Source organism: Chamaea fasciata, unplaced genomic scaffold (genome assembly GCF_029207755.1).
Source record: "Chamaea fasciata isolate MVZ Bird 193981 ecotype frontalis unplaced genomic scaffold, bChaFas1.0.hap1 SCAF_36, whole genome shotgun sequence".
In the NCBI taxonomy this organism is placed as follows: Eukaryota; Metazoa; Chordata; class Aves; order Passeriformes; family Sylviidae; genus Chamaea; species Chamaea fasciata.
The window spans coordinates 1,491,482-1,507,921 of NW_027094121.1; positions in this window are offsets into that span (position 1 = coordinate 1,491,482).

A 16,440-nucleotide genomic window follows, 5' to 3' on the forward strand; every position below is an offset into this window, starting at 1 on the left:
CTGCCTTTGGCAGCACTTTGCAAGTGAGCTGCAGCAAGGGGGAGGCCGCAGGGGCTGCGAGTGCTGCAGGCTGGGGATGAAGGAAGGGCCATGGACACTTGGGCTGACATGCTCAGAAATCCACAAGGATGGTGAAGAACTGGGAAGCAACAAGTTCTCACAGCCACAACAGTGATGGAAGCCCTTGGTGTGAAGTTCCCTGGGGGAACTCCCAGGGGAGTTGCTGCTAGGATCAGCAGCAGCAGAAGCCAGCAGGATCTGCTGCTTTTCCTGGCTCTGTGTGCAGGGCACAGGCTGTGATGGCCCCTGCCCCACAAAGCCCTTGCCCATGGAGGCTGCAGGCTCAAAGCAATCCCATTGCAGAGAGAGGCTTTGCAGTTGAAGTCCACTGCCCTTGTGTTTCGGGCTGGAATGGCTCTCGTGCCAAAGCACAGCAGGTAACCAGGGCTTTGGGAGGCAGAGACTTTAGAGGGAAAGAGAGGTCAGGCACTCACATGCCTGAAACTCCTTCAGCTCTCTTCTTTTGTAGAATGAGAAAGAAGCAAGCTGGGGAGAGGCACATGCAGTCCTTTGAAAAAACACAGTGTCTAACAAGTCCTGTGGCAGAAGAAAAATGGGTAACAACCTTGCCTTGTTTTCATAGCCTGCATCTTCTGCAGAGGAGACAATGGGATGGGCAGGAGGAAGGGGAGGGGAGGAATGACTGTGCTAACCCAGTCTGCCTTGCTGTGTCCTGCTATACTTTGTAGCAGTGAACATTAGAGGTAATGCCAAATTCCTATTTAGCACCATGACACGCTGCTGCTTCATTGCAAAACTGCCTCAGTGTTGTTATAAATACATACTAAGTGTTTGGCTTTTTACAAATATGAAAATGAATCTTAGATGTGTTATGGTAGAAAGTTATGCGATAGTAATATACCCTCTTGTAGTAGTGGGATAAACACAGTTTTTAGGCTATAGCAGATGCTTTTTGTAACTAGCTCAAAAAATAAAAATAAAAGAACCAAAACTAAAAAACAAACAAACAAACAAAACAAATGGGAGAAGCAATTAAGAAATTCCTCACAGCATCTCATGTGGATAGACATAACAGCAAGGACACCTAGGACTCCAACAAGAAGAATTTATTGCCTTGGTTATCAAGAGATTTGCGACTTTGTGGAGCCACAAAAACTTTATGTGCAGGAAAGAATGGTGGGGGAGAAAAGTTGCAATTAAGCAGAAACACCTAAAGTCAAAAGGAATGTTTAAATCGCGGATGAAATGTATGAATATGCCATACCTATGGTATTTAAAGGTCCTTTGTTGGCAAGCCGTGCCTTGAGTGGAAACACCAGGCACCCAGATGTCTGTCATTTTGCTTTTCTTATGCCTCTTCTTGTCTTATTGTTTATTATTAAACTTTTAAAATTTTAACAAAAAATGAACTGTGTTTTTCACAGAGAAAGTCAGCTGAATTTCTTGTTAGTTACATTAGATGTGGTGAGAAACAGTGACAGTGATTCAAACAGGTTTTCTAACCTCATCATCCAAAGGGAATTTAGTGTTCCCTTTTCTTCATTGTATGCACAACAGTTTGGAGTTGTTCTGGATTCTTCAAGGGGGTATCTACAACCGACCAAAAAAGAAAAGGGGGATTATTGCATTCATTCTCTTTTAACACCTATTTGCACTAAGCTGTAGCTTCAGCTTAGTAAGGAAAAGGAGAGATTGTCTTTAGTCATGCAGTGTGGAATCAATGGTGTAGAACAGCAACCATCCCAGCTGTAAGAACAGCGTGTTCTTGCTCTTAACAGGACATTGTGGATAAAAAAGCACCACAATGCTCATGATTCACGTCTTAGGTAAAACCAGAATGGTTCATGGTGTCAAACTAGCAGGTGATAGAAATAACAAATGTCCCTGGGCTGGGGCAGAAGCAGAAGTTTCCCTCTCTTCCCCCATTTCCTGAGGTACTTGAGAGCTACATACTTCCCAGAGTGCCCAATACCCAAAATTCCTCCTTAACATACAACCCCCTTTAAACTTTGAATTTTTATGGAATTTATGGGGTTTCCCCAATGTTTCTTTCATCTTTCAACATCCATTTTCATTTATCAACAAACCCACCGTTTGTTTGTGAAGGCAAACATCTTCTTTTCCATTCATCAATCAGTGGGATCCTTCCCATTGTTTCTTTTCTCTCTCAGTGCTGGTTTCATCCAGCAGCAGACCCAGAGTTTGTTTGTAAAGACAAACCTGTCATTCCTCCCAGAAGTGTCAATGTAAAGATAAATGTCAATCTTTAGAAAGCTGATGAGTTATTTTCTGATTGGGACAGAGTGTGAATAGTAGAAAAATTCATTTTTTTCTTTGTGACATCTGAGACTGACCAAGCCAACAATTATGAGGGAGAGGTCGTCACCCTACATAAAAGCTGCTGGATTTCTAGTTTCTCTATCAAAATAAAACCAGCCAAAACCCATGCTACCAAACACAATAAAAAGGCCCACAAACAAATTGATCAAATAAGATAATTAGCAAAACTTTAAACAAGCAAACAAAAAGTTTTAATATCTATTGAATATGTAAAACAGCAATCCTTAAAAACACAGCCATTGAAAAGAGAAGGGTGTGTGCTTTCCGGTGAAGCACCCCAGCTGAAACGTTTGCTCTTATGTCTCCTAATTGTCTGTCTTTAATTTTTATTCAACTCATAAACATTTGAAAAGAGAGTGGAGCTCGTTTTTCACACAGTGGAAATGAATTCCCTCCTGTCCTGGCAGTCCCTGATGAACACTCCCACTCCGGTTTCCCTGTAGATCCTTCAAACACTGCAAGTTTTCTCTTCTCCAAAGTCATTTTGTTCTTGAGTTCTTTGCTCCAAAAAGTTCATGCCATATAATTCAAACCCTTGAAAAAGCTATTTTTTTTAACTGTGAAAAGCTCCAGTCTGCTATCAAATTTCATCACCTTACACCAAAAACTACCTGAATCCTGTGTGCACATCAATTGCTTTCTGATTAAAAGATGTTCTTCTTCAATAAAATGTGCTTTTAACGAGGCAAAACCACGTTAAAAAACTTCTGGATTGAAGCCAGAGGATTTATTTACCTCTTCAAGGTGTAGAAAGCAAAGGGCTGAGTTTTACCTGAGATGTTGAACAACACGTTCACTTTCCAGCGACTCTGGCATGAATTTGAGAAGGAACCACAGAAGAAAAAAAAAAAGTCAAAACAACTTCTCACAACACACAGGTATCATGTTGGGAATCAGCTGCAAACTCCTCTTGGACATAAAACGCTTCATTTCCCTTGATCTGTGTCTTTTCAGAGATGTGTCAGAAGAGAACTGTGTTATTAAATGGATCACGTTCAACTGCTCTGAAGTGGTTTTGATTCCTGGAAACCCGAGCATCTCCGTTTGCTACAGCTGCTGTGAAAAACACAGGCTCGAATGACAGGGCTTGGTTAGGAAAGGAGTTGTGCAACAAATTGGGAAGTTTCAGGGACCAGCTCAAGGATTTCAGTGACAAACTCGAGGGGTTTTGTACAAAACTCGAGGGTTTCTGTGACAAAGTTGAGGATTGCAGTGACAAACTCGAGGATTTCTATTGCGAACTCCAAGATTTCTATGACAAACTCGAGGATTTTTATGACAAACTCCAGGATCTCTATGACAAACTCGAGAATTTCTAGGACAAACTCGAGGATTTTTGGTAAGAAACTCGAGGATTTCTGTGACAAACCCCAAGGTTTCAGTGCCACTTGAGGGAGCTCAAAGATAATTGACCTCACAGAGCCACCTGGAGTTTCCTAATTCCAGGGAAACAATTTCTATCCACAGATAAAACGCATCACTTTGGAAAGCTAAAGCTAAACCGAGCCTGGGGTTGTCTTTTTCTTGTTCTGTGTAACACCAGGCTCTTTATCAGAGAGGAAGAAATCTCAGCCACGTATCCGGAATATTTACCAGGAGAAAAGGACGGTTTTCCATTTGCTGATTCCCAAGATTTGCCTTTCTCCCCTGTCACCTTCACCTTGGCTGTGACCTTGCTGTGCCCGTGATGTTCCTGTGAGTTCAGGCACGTGCACTGCAGGGGAGTGTTTATGTGCCAAATAAATACAGTGGATCGCTCTTAAACTCAGCTTTAGGATGTTTATTACAGATGGAGTTGCTGCCTCTCTGTAAATCAGAGCACTTAAAGTGCCATATGATCCCACAAAGGCTGTGTTTAGCAGCAGCAAATGCAGGAAAAGCTGTGTACAGGACTTTAGAGGGGCCATAAAATCCTGCCCTCCTTGCAGTGCAGGTGCAGGCAGCACGGAGGGCAGTAGAAACTCCCAGGAGACAAGGATGAGTCTCGGGGTTCAGCTCCTCAGAGTTATTGTCCAGCCCGGCCTTGGACACTGCCAGGGATGGACACCCCAGGATGGACACCCCGTGCCAGGACCAAGGCTGGTGCACATCAGGCACCCAAACAAGCCCCAGCAGCTGCAGCCTCGGCGGGTTTAATCCCAACCATCCAACATTCCCGAGCCGGCAGCACGGCAGTGCTGACCTCTAGTGAGAGGTCCCTGGAAAAGGGAGGATTTCTTGGGATAAAGTTCCCTTCCCAAAGCCTCCAAAAGCAACACCAGAACCCACAACAACCAAAAAGCACAGATGACAGTGTCCAACGAAAGGTTTTCTTTAAAAACCACCCCAAATTCACAAGGAAAGCGTCCAATCAAAGCCTCAGGGCTGGTCCCGAGGAGCCCAGAAAGGACCAGGACAGCTCAGGGGGACAGGGAGCTCCCAAACTGCTCCGTTGGGTCCCCTCATTGTCCTCCAGAATCCAGAACTTTCACCCAAAATGTCCCTCGGGAAGATGAGAATTTTCCAGGCACGTCAAAAAAATCTCCACTGCACAAAAATCTCTTTTAAAACCAAGCTTTGAGATTGGGAGTTCTGCTTAGATTGAAACAATGAAATTCAGGATATTCTACATCAAATGCAACATTTTTGATTCTAACGGACTCCTCTCCCTGCAGCCAAACAAACGTCAAAGGCTCCTGAGCTTTTTGTGGCACACCAGGATTCCCTGGAGCCATCCCAGGAACATTTCCTGGAGTATCCCAGGAATATTCCCCATTCCTGGGGCTCCACAAACCTCCTGCCCCTTTACAGCAAGCTCAGCTCGGGTCAGAGATAATTGATCCAATTACCTCCAGGAGGAATGAAAGCAAAGCAAAGCGCACTCTGTAGGAGCCCTGGGAAGTCCCTGTTCAGCAAGGAACTTCCCACCGAAATGATGGGAAAAGGATGAGTTCCAGCATGGAATTCAAGGCTTTTCCCTCTGGAAGCAAAATCCAGTCCTTGCATTAACTCTTTTTATTGGTTTTCAGTCACTAAGTCTTAAAAAATAAATCGGTTTTCACATTGTTCAGGCTTGGAGAGGTTATTGCTGTTCCTGAGCTGGGATAAATTCCTGAGGCTGAGCACTTTTTGTACTTCTGGAACTGGAGATTCCTCTGCAATATTCCCTGGGGAGCTTCTCCTCACCTTTTCCTCCCCCAGGGTTTTTTTTTTTTTTTTGTGTTTGTTTGCTTTGTAATACACACTAGTAAAGAACTACTATTCCTATTTCCCAAATCTTTGCCTAAGAGCCTCTGATTGTAAATTTATAATTGAAAAAAGAAAAAAAAAAGGGGTTGAGGGGGGGTTTACACTCTCCATCCTAAAGGAAACTGCAGTTGTTGTTGGTTTTTTTTTTTTTATTACCTGGCAGATACCTGTCTTCCCAAACCAAGACAGATTTGGGGCTTGAGGGCACTGAGAAAAAGGAAGAGAAATAGCGGTTCTTAACTAACCTAGTACTTTCTTTTGTGTGCGTTGGATATAAAAACCTCATTAAGCAGCATCATGTGGTCTAACTTACCCTAGTTTGGATCGCATGTGATTGTGGCTGTATTCCTTCCATTTGCAGGCCCTTATCTAAACATGGGCCCTATAACTAAGGCTACTGTGACTGTCATCCAGTTTATTTTATAGCTTAATAAAGTGAAGAACTCATGGATTTTTAATTTCCTCTGGAAGGCAGGCACATGGATTCAGGGCTATTGTACACTAACTGTGTGTTTTTGGAGTTACTTTAACAATAGTACCTACTGTGAGAAAATGACACCGAGAGAGTTTTTTTCCCAACCCTTTACCCATCTCTTTGGGTCTGCCCCACCAGTTTTTGAAGAGTTTAAATCCTCTTTGAATGCTAATGATATCATACAATGGCTGGTGCTGCTAATATGCGTATTCTATTTAGCATTCAGAGATAAGAAAAGATTGACCTGGATAACCACCCTGATACCTACCTCACAGAATAGGGATGATACCCCAGAGCCTGACTCTGCCCCACAGCCTGCCTCAGAAAGGACCCACCCGGATTGGGTTGAAGTTCTGGTAAAAGAGATGGGCCAGATGCTGAGGGAGTATATTTCCCCAGCTCATGAAAAACTCTCCCCCTGCCCCGAGAAGGCGGAGACTGATGGTGCAGCAGTGGAACCCACAGACGTTACAACTGTCCAAGTTCCAGCTGAACCACAAGGGCAGTCACAGCCAGCAGCAGTCGCCCCTGTGGAAACAAGGAAGTGTAAAGTGAAATCGTCAGATTCTGGTATTAAGGATAAGAAAGGAGGGTCCTCACAATCCACAGAAGAGCCACAGGTTGAGATCATCACTGAGTCCCTGACGTATGAAAGTCTACGTAATCTGCAAAAAGATATTGTACGACGAGGACGTGAGGCTTATACAGCCTGGTTACTTCGAGTCTGGGACCTTATGGGTACAAGTGTACAACTGGATAGTGCTGAAGCAAGGAATTTGGGACCCTTGACCCAGGACTCAGGTATAAATAGGGTATTTGTTAGAGAACAAAAGCCCCTTTCCCTTTGGAAACGACTTCTAATAAGTGTGAGAGAGAGATTTGTCCACAGAGACAAAATGCAAGAGCACAACCATAAAATGCGATGGAAGACCCTTGAAGAAGAAATCCAACAGTTGAGAGAAGTGGCAGTGTTAGAAGTACTTTTTAAAAAGACCAGACAGCATGATAATAACCCCGACAAGATTAGATGCACAGGGCACATGTAGAATCTAGCAACTCATGGACCATCTCAATACGCCACATTCATCGCAACAATTAATGCCGAAGATAACCGAAAGACAGTAGGTTCTGTTGCCAACAAGCCCGGAAATTATGAAAGTATGATCAGTGGCCCAATGCAGGCTCATGTCTCTGCAGTGATGAAAGAACTCGAAGAAGAGATGAAAAAAATAAGAGAGGAGATGAGAAGAAACAGTTCCCATGTAGCACCGGTACGAGTCACAAGCCCCAAAATTAGAGCCCAACATTCCCCAGCGAGAGAGAGAGGGCACACCCCTCGAGCTGACCTGTGGTTTTATTTGCGAGAACACGAGGAGGACATGGGAGCATGGCATGGGAAACCTACTTCTGTCCTGGCCGCACGGGTACGTGAGCTCAAAGAGAGAAACACCAACAGAGAGAGTTCCACTAGAATGAAAGTAGCCTCAGCCTCCCATGAGCAAGCTGCCAAGTATTACGGAAGTGAGAATGCTGTGTCAGATTCCCTCGAAGGAACCTCTACCATGTATGTCCAAGAAGAGAATAATAACCAGTGCTAAAGGAGCCTTGCCTCTAGCCAGGAAGAGGCACGAGAAAATCGAGTTTTTTGGACTGTGTAAATTCGGTTGCCTAGCACATCAGAACCACAAAAATATGAAACTTTAGTAAATACTAGGTCGCAGTGTATTCTAATGCCATCGGGACATTTGAGGGCAGAACCGATTTCCATTGCTGAGGTGACGAGAGGATCACAAAAATTGACTCTGATTGAAGCCAAAGTGAGCCTGACCAGGAAAAAGTGTCAGAAACTTCTGATTGTGACCGGCCCAGAGGCTCCGTGTATTCTGGGCATAGACTTCCTCAAGAATGGATATTATAAAGACCATAAAAGACTCAGATAAGCTTTTGGAATAGCTGCTGTGGAGACAGAGAACATTAAGCAGTTGAACACCTTGCCGAGACTATCAGAGAACCCATCTGCAGTGGGACTCCTGAAGGTAAAAGAACAACAAGTACCTGTTGCCACCTCGACGGTGCACCATCAGCAGTATCAGACAAATCAAAACGCCGTGATCCCCATCCACAAAATGATCCGTGAGCTGGAGAGCCAAGAGGTGGTCAGCAAAACCCACTCACCCTTCAACAGCCCCATCTGGCCTGTGCGCAAGTCTGATGGAGAATGGAGACTGACTGTGGACTATCGTGCATTGAATGAAGTGACTCCACCGCTGAGCGCTGCTGTGCCGGACATGCTGGAACTTCAGTACGAGCTGGAGTCCAAGGCAGCGAGGTGGTATGCCACTATTGACATCGCCAATGCATTTTTCTCCATTCCTCTGGCTGCAGAATGCAGGCCTCAGTTTGCTTTCACCTGGAGGGGTGTGCAGTACACCTGGAACCGGCTGCCCCAGGGGTGGAAACACAGCCCCACCATCTGCCATGGGCTGATCCAGGCTGCACTGGAGAAGGGTGAGGCTCCGGAACATCTACAGTACATCGGTGACATCATTGTGTGGGGAAAGACTGCAGCTGAAGTGTTCAAGAAAGGAGAGAGGATCATCCAGATTCTGCTAAAAGCCGGGTTTGCCATCAAAAAAAGCAAAGTCAAAGAACCTGCCAGACAGATCCAGTCCCTAGGAGTAAAGTGGCAAGATGGACGGCGGCAGATCCCCACTGAGGTCGTTGATAAGATCACAGCAATGTCCCCACCGACCAGCAAATAGGAAACACAAGCTTTCCTAAGAGCCATAAGTTTTTAGAAGATGCACATTCCTGAGTACAGTCAGATCGTGAGCCCTCTCTACCTGGTTACCCACAAAAAAAAACAATTTCCACTAAGGCCCTGAACAGCAACACGCCTTTGCCCAGATCAAGCAAAAGATTGCTCATGTAGTAGCCCTTGGCCCAGTCAGAACAAGACCAGATGTGAAAAATGTGCTTTACTCTGCAGCCGGAAACAACAGTTTGTCCGAGAGCCTTTAGCAAAAAGTGCCTAAAAGACCCGAGGCCGACCACTGAGATTCTGAAGTCGAAGTTACAGAGGATCTGAAGCCAACTACACTCCCACAAAGAAAGAGATCTTGGCCGCCTATGAAAGAGTTCAAGCTGCCTCAAAAGTGATTGACACAAAAGCACAACTCCTCTTGGCACCCCGACTACCAGTGCTGGGGTGGATGTTTAAAGGAAAGGCTCCCTCCACCCACCATGCCACCGACGCCACATAAAGCAAATGGATTGCCCTCATCACACAGCGTGCCCGTATTAGAAACCCAAATCGCCCTAGGATTATAGAGATAATTACAAACTAGCCAGAAAAAGAAAACTTTAGTCTCACGGATGAAGAAAAGCAAGAACAAGTGACACGGGCTGAAGAAGCTCCTCCGTACAACCAACTGCCGGCAAAAGAAACACACTACGCTCTTTTCACTGACGGTTCCTGTCGCATTGTAAGAATGAACCGTAAGTAAAAAGCAGCCATATAGAGCCCCACATGACAAGTTGCAGAAGCCACTGAAGGAGAAAAGAAATCAAGTCAACTTGCTGAACTCAAAGCTGTTCAATTATCCCTTAACATCGCTGAAAAAAAAAAAGTAGCCAAAGCTCTACCTCTACACTGATTCGTAAATAGTAGCCAATGCTCTGTGGGGCTGGCTGGAAAAGTAGAAAAAGGCCAACTGGCAGCGTCAGAAAAAACCAATCTGAGCTGCTGATGAATAGAAAGACGTTGCCACTCGTGTAGAGAAGCTGCCTGTGAAAGTCTGCCATGTAGATGCCCATGTTCCCAAGAGTCGGGCTAATGAGGAACACCAAAACAACAAGCAGGTAGATCAAGCTGCAAAAATAGAAGTGTCAAAGATAGATTTAGATTAGCAACACAAAAGAAAGTTGTTCCTAGCTCGACGGGCCCATGATGCCTCGGGTCATCAGGGCAGAGATGCCACCTACAAGTGGGCCCGAGACCGAGGGGTGGATTTAACCATGGACAGTATTTCTCAGGTTATCCATGACTGTGAGACATGTGCTGCAATCAAGCAAGCCAAGCAGGTGAAGCCCTTATGGTATGGTGTGCGGTGGTCCAAATATAAATATAAAGAAGCCTGGCAAATTGACTACATCACCCTTCCCCAAACCCGCCAGGGCAAGCGCTATGTGCTAACCATAGTGAAAGCCACCACTAGATAGTTAAAGACCTACCCTGTGCCTCATGCTACTGCCCAGAACACCATCCTGGGCCTGGAAAAACAAGTCCTGTAGAGACATGGCACCCCTGAGAGAATCGAGTCGGACAATGAGACCCATTTCAAGAATAGTCTTATAAGCACCTGGGCTAGAAAACATAGCATCAAGTAAGTGTACCATATTCCTTATCGTGTACCAGCGGCCAGAAAAGTTGAACAGTGCAATGGCCTGCTTAAAACTACCTTGAAGGCACTGGGTAGGAGAGCCTTCAAGAATTGAGATATTAATTTAGCAAAAGCCACCTGGTTGGTGAACACTCGAGGTTCCACCAACCGAGCAGGTTCTGCCCAATCTGAGCCCTTGCAAACGACAAAAAGAAATAAAGTTCCAGTAGTACACATGAGAAGTATGCTGAGAAAAACTGTTTGGATTAATCCTGCCTCCAGCAAAGACAATCCCATCCGTGAGGTTGTCTTCGCTCAGGGACCAGGTTGCACCTAGTGAGTGATGCAAAAAGATAGAGAGACCCAATGTATACCTCAAATGGACCTTGTTTTGAAGTGAACTACCCATGACAATGTAACTGTATCCATATTTGCATACATATTTATATATATGTATTTTAACAGTTAAAACTCAATGTAATATGTTCGTATGGAAAAAAAATTCGGGATGGATAATGTTGGGGGTTAGGTTTGTTCCTTCTTTCTCTAAAGAATTTTTTCCCCATAAGTTACCAAAGAAACCAAGCGTTGGATACTTAAGAGTACTTAACCAAAACAAAGAGGTGGACAAAGGTGGAAGAAGGAGAAAATGCAAGTAAAAGACAAAGCTTGAGGTAGCTGCCAGCTCTTCTTTTTCCGGCGTTCAGGGAGGGAGAGAACGGCTGTTGCTGGCTGGAGGAGTTTCACTGTGGCCAAAGGGATCCAGTCCTGGGAAATCTACTATCACCGGTTCGGCCTGAATCCTGAGTTTTCCCTGCCACCTGCAGGAGCTGGTCCAGACACGGCCTCGCCTTCGGCTTCTTCGGCGCTGCTCCTCTTGCTGCAGCGTGACCCTGCACCCCCTGCGCTGCCGGGACATCCTGCCCCTGCCTGCCGGGACACCCTGCCATCCCAGCGACCAGCCCGGGACTTTTCCACTGTTCCAGCTTGGTGCTCTGAGGATCCTGCAGGGACACCGAAACCAAACTGCCCTGGGTTTTGTGAAACAAAGCCCTCAAAGTTCTTGGTACTGTTTTCGTTTGTCATTAATGCTGTAGTTGTTTGGTGGGGGTTTTTTTGTGTTTGCTTGCTTTGTAATACATACTAGTAAAGAACTGCTATTCCTATTTCCCAAATCTTTGCCTAAGAGCCTCTGATTTTAAATTTATAATTGAAAAAGAAAAAAAAGGGGTGAAGGGGGGGTTTACACTCTCCATCCCAAAGGAAACTGCAGTTGTTGGTTTTTTTTATTACCTAGCAAATACCTGTCTTCCCAAACCAAGACAGACTGTGAGATTTTTTTTTCCCGGGTTCATTTCCTGCTTTGGGAAGCACTGCCTTTTTAACAATATTTGCAAAAGAGGTTCAGGGATACACTGAAACACACTCTAAAATACTACAGAGATAAGCAGGGATCCACCATCCCTGTGCCCTGGATTCTTGTCCCTCATTCCCACTCCTGGAAATGCTTTTGATAACAATAAAACATGTTGAACTCTTTTTTGTACTCGCTGACACCACTGCTAAATCCCAATAAGAAATAAAAGATTTGCAGCTTGCTTGGATTTACATCCAAAAGAAACAAAAGGCACAAGACTGGGAAAGGGTGAAAAGTCCTCCACAAAAGCAGTCATGCTTTGCAATGTCCAAATGAAGGAAGACACACAAATATTTTCGAGAAGACCGAATGTAGAATGGAAACACTTGGAGATGGGCAAAAATAACAGAAAAGTGAGCAACCTGAAACTCCTGGCATGCCCAGAGACCTCCTGACACCACGCCAGCTTTAAAACAGAGCTACTGCTGCTCACAGAATAACCATTCGAGGGAGGCTATTTTGAATTATTTCACATAATTTCAGTTCCCAAAGGGGCTATAAAGCACTATTGGTAGTCATCTGTACTACAGTCATTGACCTTAACTTTAATTATCATTAATGCAAAAATATTTATGAACCAAAGCTACTCCCTTCCATTTCTCTTTCCCTTTCAAAGCTGCTAAGAGCTGGATAACTAAGCGAAGGAGTGCCCTCTGGGAAGTCAGCGGTGATTGCCTCATCCTCAAACGGGAAATTGGAAATTCAGAGTAGGGCAAGAAGTTTAACTCCAGCTATTGAACAGCTGCCATAAAAGAAAGAGTTACGTAGACAAGGGCACTTGTGTGGAGAAGAGGCAGCTGAAGAAAAGGTAAAAACCAGACAGCTGTGAATGCAGGCACTGGACAGAAAGCAATGATTCTTTTTTAGAAGAATATGGAAACATCAAACTAAACCAGCAGAATGAAGACCAGGATTCCTCGCAATGTGCAATGGGGACACTTTTGGACAATCCTATGTCCCAGGTGCACAGTTAGGGACTCTTCCAGAGCCAAAAGACTAGACTGGAAATCTCCTTAACTGGATTTAGCACACGCCTGCAGCTTCATTGTGTTCAGAGGAACACTCACCGTAAAGGTAAAATCCCCAGGAAGCCACACACAGCACACTGTGGAACAAGCAATTTCCTCTTAACCCATTTTAGTTCCTTCGCCAAGACCCAAAATCAGAAGAATGCCAGCAGCGTGGATTTTTCTCCTGATATACCTAATCTTTCTATCAATTAAATGTATTCCCAAATCTTTTCATGGACGGGTTTTAATTATTACTTCTACCACTTAAAAAAATAGTCTCAAAAATTTGCTTAAAAATCGCTGAAGCAAGGCACCGTTCAAATGAAGGATACAATTAAATGGGGCTATTGATAAAAATTTTCTCCATATTCAGAATTTTCTCTGTGGTTTACATGCATTAGCAAAAGCAGTATCAACTGTTCCCTGCCAGAGTAGTTGAGCATCTTCCTGCTACTAATTCAGCACACATATTTCAGCCATTACCCAGGAAATGCAGTGATTAGGCAGCTTTCCAGTAAACAGTCCTTAAAACAGTTCATAAAAATTCCATTTAGAAAAAGGTTTGTTTCCTGCTCGACAATTTGATAAGATGTTGCAATTACTGCTTAGGGATATATTTCAAGTCCGCCAAGTGAGTTAAATTCCATTTCCACACACGCTATCATAGCGTTTGCAGGTTAAAATGCCATAAAGTAGTTCTTACGTACTGATAAGATGCAATTAATTTGGGTGCTGCTTTTTTAGAAACACACACTTAGAAAATCCTAAAAACTTGCAATGAAAAAAGTGAAAATACCCATAAAACAGGCCACAAAAGGCAGATTCTCAAGTAGAAATCTAGCGGCATTGTCTGAATCACAACTTGCCCGGATCAAAAACTGCTCCTAGTAATGGAGAGAAAACAGCATCACAATCTATATATTCTTTTGACATCCCACCTGAGGTAAGACCCCTAGTTCAAAGGTCCCAGAATACCCAGAAACAGTCAGTTTTATGGGTTACAAGGAAATCAAAGAAATACTCAAATTTTGGCACAGTAATTCCTAAACTTAGAGCATCAGTTTGTTATCCATAAATGGAAAGCATTTAGCTTGTTTTAACAACTTCCTAAAAAAAACAAGATTCAATTGCAACATTTATTATCTAAAAGTGTTCTGGTCAAAATAAAAATGAAACTCAAAATTATGAACCCTTTTTATGATAATAGCTGATACTTCTTAAGCAATAAACTCTTGCTCTCTCCTGTTTTTATTTCCTCAAAAAAGCAACATAAACTAAAAGAATGTAATCTCATGTGTTCAGGCTCCATATTTGTTGTTTTGAGAAAAGGCTTTATAACAGCTTCATTGAAGGCTCTTTAAGAAACTAAATCTTTCTAGTTTAATAGAGTGACAAGGTGTATATGAGGGCATCAAATGAAAAGGAAAATGAGCTGTCACAATAAAGTACTACTGAAAGCCTTAGCACAAACTGCATGACAAGCTAAAAGAAAAAGAATTATTTTCTTCCTTTTGCTTTAACCAAAGTCCTAACACTTTGGACCTGCAAACCACTGCCATTTTAGAGCCAATCTGTATTTTAAGTGGATGTAACTAGCCCTCGCAAACGTAGCAAAAATTGAAATGTTCTCAAATTGGTCTTAGCATGTGCACTAATCCATCCACACCACATCAGATGTATCTTGTAGTTGATAATATTTTACATGCTTACAATAATTACTGTAATTCAGAACCTTGACACCCATTTTCCTAAGATAAATCAACGTAACAAAAATTATTCAACCTCCCTTTTCTTCTAAGGGTAAATGCAAAGCAGTTTGAAGCTCACTGTAGGTTGAAATTTTAATCCAAGGGCTGATGGTCTGCAACATGATTACAGTCTTTCCAATGTCAAAAGTTAACAGAGAAGTGGAGTCTATTTCAAATGACTGGCTCTAAACATCTCAGAATTACATTAGATAAATTACACTTCACACATATTTACAACAAGGTTTTGCATTATTAGGCACCGGTCTGAAATACTTGGCAGTTTCACAGTGAGACACTATTCCTGTTGATGCATTTGGATGAGGTCCTTACCCTTCTACCATCACAGTCAGGGATCTGCCACTGGCATAAAATTCCAGATGGCAAATGCCAGCAATCCTAACTACTTCACAAAACAACAGGTAAGGAGGCAAATTGATTAATTTGCTGTTCTTATCCCCTTTCAACTGACAGAAGTTTTGCATGCTTAAAAAAAACAAATCGGTTTTCCCATGACATCATTCGGCTTGAATACTAATGCTTTTCCTTAATGCAGCTACATGTACATGGATGTACAACTTCTCTTTTCACAGAAGCAACGCCCAACTTTATATGTTTTTCATTACTCTGTTTCCCCTGATTCTAAGATCCTTTCTGATTTTTATGCCATTTCCCTGTCTTAATTCTTCAGTGTTGTTAAATGAAGTGCCCCTCTCCATTCTGTGAAGATAGAGTGATTTACAGCAGCTGAAAATCAGGGGATTGTCCAGTAATTACAGCTTTTTTCAGTAAAGTAGTAGTATTGGATTCATTAACAGTGTTTGGATTCATTAAGAATTAAAGTTTATTTCACTCAACAACAAGTACAAAGTTGGGTCAAGCTCCCTTGTTAGGCTTTGACACTTCCTTCAGGAAGACTACAATTCAACCCAGGGTTTCATTTTCTGTTTGGCTGCTTGTAAAATAGAAGGCATCTTGAAAATGATACTTCCATTTAGGGCTCTTACTATGGACCTTACAGGCACTGTAAATGTGGAGTGGCTTTGTCTTAAACAGCCTAATCCTGCCCATTCCACAGAACAGACATTTGGAGTACAACGACGATGGGAGCATGAAAACGCAGCATTAACAACTTCTTCATTGCAAAGAGTAAGCACAATCCAAGTCTGGTTATTTCCTCGGTAAGACCATTAGAAATGAGGCAGGGAAAGTGAATGTTTTGGGCTTGCAAGCCATTTTCCTTGAGCTGGGACATCTGCTGACTGCAAGGGGTTTCAGTTTGGAACTGAAGGCATGCTTTTTACACCGCTGCCATTAGACAGATTCTATCTGACACCCTACTTCAAAATTAAAACAGCAGGCAAGTGGGTAAATAGGAGCAAAAATGGAAATTTTCAGTACTTGCTCACACCTTATTTTCAGATATTCTCCAAAATAGGGAGCAGCACCAGTGAAAAGCACGTTTGCATCAACAGGGCCTGGATGGACTATCCCAGGTGATACAACCACTAACCCACAGATGACGTGAGAGGTTTCACAGCACAGTGTTTAAAATTCAAGCAGCAGAAGCCCTTCCACCAGAATTTCACCCTGCTTTGGGAACAGATCTTCTGTCTGTATCATTAATTTCTTTGTTTTCCAATTGAGTTGCCGTGCAGCAAGTATTGCAGCATCACTAAAGAAACAGAGCTGGAGCACAGAGCAGCTCAACTGAGTGAACTTGCAGCTCAAACCATCAGAAACACCAAGAACAAAAAAGGCTGGGCCAGCTTTCTCAGCAGCCTGCTTGTGGCACTCAGACCTGAAATTACTCACTGCAAGT